We start from the raw sequence: 4,276 nt of genomic DNA, 5'->3' as shown, positions 1-4,276 counted from the left end.
AGGTTGTAGAACCCCATAACCATAAACAACGGCCGAAACAAAGAGGTGGTCCATTCCTTATCTTGTATAAACTGACATACTCCACCAACCTCATTTGAAACACTCGCAAGTGGAGTGATGGCCCGTCAGTGAATCCCAGTTAATTTACAAAGAATGACATGAAAATATCGACTGTCTAAAGCGGCAGTTGATCAAAGCATCGTTCATAATACCTCCCCTTTCCCTCGGTCCAGCTGTTCCAATGTGTCCGACAAACGGCTTCATTACTTATACTGTGAAACCACTGTCTTTTTTTAAGGCTCTTTCTTTCTTTATTGCAAAGTTCCAGCCCACGTTTTTTGTATAAAAGACTCGAGCTACCGAGGGAGCAGGCAAGTGCACGCCTTTGGTGTGGAACCATTCACCACCGCCTAACTGCTGCTGGGTGAGTCGTGTTAGTCTGCATAAATTTATTTTCTTTTAAATTTAGTTCCCTCAGTACCCATGTACGCAAAATTCACCAGCTAAGAAGTACCACAGAGAGGAGTATCACTGCGTCTCACAACCTGGCTTATTTACTTTCTTGCGCGCTAAAAAAGCAGAAAATTTATTGCTCATAGGCCATTGCCGGCTCGGTCATTTCCAGCTGGTTGTGGCTACAAAGATATGTCGTATGAACGTACCGAGCATTTCTATAAAACGCGCGACTAATATTTAAGCGATTCATGCACGAAAAAAGAATCATATCTCGGGATGTGTGCGAGCATTACATGAATGTATCCCGAAAACAAACAGTATTGTGCTATCCACCCACGTTCATGAAGAAACTCAGCCAACAGATTCTAAATTTTGGTTTGGTTTATGGTTTATGGGTGTTTAATGTCCCAAAGCGACTGAGGATTCTATTTCTGAATTTCATGTTAGACTGTCGAAATACGAATAACTTTCGGCTTCGCACCTTCTGATCGCGAAGACAGGAACAGTATAGCGTAGAGGTAATTTTGTGTAAGCAATTTTCACACACCCAAACTATCGACGAGGCAGATATAATGTTTTCCTTTGTCTGTTTTTTGTTGAAAAGAAGATACTGTTGTTCGTTTCTTTTCAACGAACAGGTAGTAGACAACTGCGATTATTATTTTGCGCCGTGGCGAAATGAAGTAAGGCCGGTATGAGTAAACAAATCTCTGTGTGAACATAAACTTGCTCGTGATTCAAGCGTTTGGGCAACATTTCTCTGCTCGTAAAGACATTCAAATGAGGAAACGAATATCGGGAACATTTTTATCTCCAGCACATTTTATGTAAGGGGCAACTTCGGCAAGCGAACCTTCGCTCTTTTGTTGCAGGACTCGACTATCATGGCACACCTTTGCAGATTCATAATTCAGGCGGCTTTGCTCATAGGTATGTATTTAGGATATGTTTTGGTTTTATATTTTTCGAAAGAAAAACGAACAGTTACGCGCCATGGAACTCGGTCCAGTACAGGTGCCATAATAAAAGTCTCGCTTCCAGTGCAGGATAAAAACAAATTCAACCATCATAGCCCATAGGGCAATACATGGCTACTGCAAGGAGAGAAACCGCCTGGATATTCATCCAGCCGTCCCAGGATAAGGAACAAAAAGCGGTTGAATCGTCTAAATCTTAAAAACTACGATATTCTTGTCACGTCAACTGTCTGATGCTGCTACAACGAAACCAATGGCTGATTTATTGCCAGTAGGGCCAAGGAAAGATATGCTGCCTTGAGCAAGCCGGAAGAGACAAGCGCGAGCCAGCAGCACGATGCGGGCGCCAAAGTCTGGTGCTCGTGGATGTCGCCGCTGTCGGTGGCCGCTGCCGGATGTGCTGCCGAGTCCGATGCTGCTGCTAGATTCTTAATAACCTACGGAACTTCGAAGTCAAGAAGTCGGCTTAATATCAATAACTTTCACAGAAGAAGCTGTTGTGATAAACCTATTTGCTTATGAAATAAGATCTTTGCAAATTTCAAAGCTGACGGGGCTAAGAAACCTGTATCCGAAAGCACATACGCATTTCGGATTTGGAATACAACGCGTTTTGGCATACCCCACTGAAGAATATCCTATGTATATTCGAATTGATGTTTTTGTTTGGGCAAAGCCTCGTTGAATGTCAGCACATGTTTTGCGGAAAACACAGACAGTATGCGTCGAATTCACATTCAGCCGAACAATTTTGTCTTCTCTAAGAAATAGAGCTTTCCTGAATTTTGCTTGCTTCGATCCAAAAGACTGGTCGCAAAACGGTTTTTTTTAATGGTAACAAAACGAATTGTAATTGGATGGTAATAGTTCCGAATGCACGATGTTTTGAAGTAAAGAAATCGTGAGAAAACCCGGTTGATCACTGCAAGGAAGACATCTTCGTTCTCTGCTACAGCAGTTATTTGCAATGATAGAGTTCATACTAGAATTAAGTCCCTGGAATGGTGTAATCTCTAGCTCAGTAGTTTCCTAACCGATATGTAATATGGTGAAGCTTTTGATGAATTAAGCTTAGCACAGAGGAACAACCAGGAATCAAGGTGCCTTCTTGTATTTATTTTCAGCGGTCTTCATGCAAACAGCTCAAGCAGAAGAGGGCCGTATTTACTGGGGTGGAGGCCCGGGACGTTTGGAAATGCCGTCGGATTCTTCGTCCTAAGTGAATAGCAGATCAGCAAACTCGGGCGTTCTGCCTGGAGATCCCTACACGACTAACATCCTGCTAGAAACAATAAGCATGAAATAAAACCCTATAGAATAGAATAGAAATCCTACGTGTGCGTGTCTGTCCGAAAAAGGAACTTAATTTACTTTACCTGCGTAGTAATACATGATCTCAGCAATCAAAGGCCTTCTTGAATTAATTAAATAATTTTGTTTCAGCTGAAAGAAATTTATACTAGAGATTTCCAATTGCTAAACGCCGTCAAAAAAAAATAATGGAGTTCCCCTGTTTCTATTTCAGTGAAAGTTGGTTATCTTCATACCTGAAATATCGCTACTGCTCTCTATATTTTGTGGTAAAAATTCCTTAAGCGCCAGCAAGTCGGTAAAGCAAAATTGGGCGTCGTTTACAACTTCTAATATCTCAAAGGAAGACAGCACGGTATTAAAAAAAGGTTTGCCTAGCCAATTAGCAAAACCATGGAGAGTACACATTTGAATGTAATTTGACATAAAATTCTTACACCCTCCTTTCTGTGAATTTCACAGCATAGCCTACTTCATAGACACTGGAAATACACTCGTACGAAGCACTCATTTAGTAATTCGCTAGTACAGGAAGAATTAGTTCCTAATGATATTTCAGGGGTTTTACTGATATATTAGAGCGAAGCTTTTTACTGTTTGTTTATGCTCAAGGCCGCTAGCACTCTGCCCAATCACTTTCTTTTTGACCTGACAACTAATGGGGACGCTCCTATCTGCCATCCATACACAAATTTGCGCCGCTCTGCCATACCAGGCAAACAATCCGGGATTTTTCGCTCCTGTCAACGCCGACGACACCACATATGCCTACGCCGACTAGTTCTTACGAAGTCCATATTTATTTATTTTACATGTACTGGCGACCTCATGCAAGGTCTTAGGCAGGAGTGGGTGGCAATGATCATACAGAATATATACATCTGACAAGAAAGCGCACTTCAAGATAAGAGGTGGTCTCCAGCGCCAAAATCCAAATGGTTCTTTAAACAAAGTTCAATTGTGACCGGGAAAAAAATGTGTCATGGGAGTAAAAGGTGAATACAGGGCACAAGAACAGGCTCAGAGCAGATTACAATAAGTTTTGTTTTTTACTCAGGAGTGCGTCTATGAAGGCATCAAGAGTGGAGCATTCAACAGTTTGGGCATCCAGTGCATTCCAGTCACGTGTTGTCCTGGGAAAAAAAGAGTTCTTGAGCACGTTGGTTTTACATGTGAAATCCTTATAAGCAAGGCGGAAATTTGGGCCAGTTGGTAAGTGTTCATTTTCGCTCTCAGCGCAACAGGAATGGGACACAAGACGAAGGACTAGCACAAACAGGCGCTGACTATCAACTGGTTTTTTATTGAAGAACGAAAAGCGTATAAATACAAACAGTGAACTGCTTATCAATCAACAAAAGTTATCTGGAAGGCACGTGGGAGGTTAGATAGCTCAATTCCTTCTCGGAGTTCACAACTGAGGTTCCCAGCAACAAAGAACTGCAGTTTTTGGATTTGGCACTGTGTGGGGGGAAAAACACTTGTGTTGGTGGTATCGCCCGAGGACTGCCAAACCATTGCTAAACTTCCGG

The 4,276-nt window shown here is 42.0% G+C and overlaps 1 long non-coding RNA gene across 1 annotated transcript; it reads left to right on the top strand.

The window, feature by feature from the left end:
* The first annotated feature begins 364 nt into the window (after positions 1-364).
* LOC144119088 (uncharacterized) lies at positions 365-2,739 on the top strand. Its single transcript, XR_013312260.1, has 3 exons — positions 365-424; positions 1,329-1,386; positions 2,558-2,739. It is a non-coding gene; the product is annotated as an uncharacterized LOC144119088 (long non-coding RNA).
* Positions 2,740-4,276: the final 1,537 nt, after the last annotated feature.

This window comes from Amblyomma americanum, chromosome 2 (genome assembly GCF_052857255.1).
Source record: "Amblyomma americanum isolate KBUSLIRL-KWMA chromosome 2, ASM5285725v1, whole genome shotgun sequence".
NCBI lineage: Eukaryota > Metazoa > Arthropoda > Arachnida > Ixodida > Ixodidae > Amblyomma > Amblyomma americanum.
Note: the sequence above shows the minus strand (reverse complement) of the source record. Positions and strands in the feature narration are given on the sequence as shown.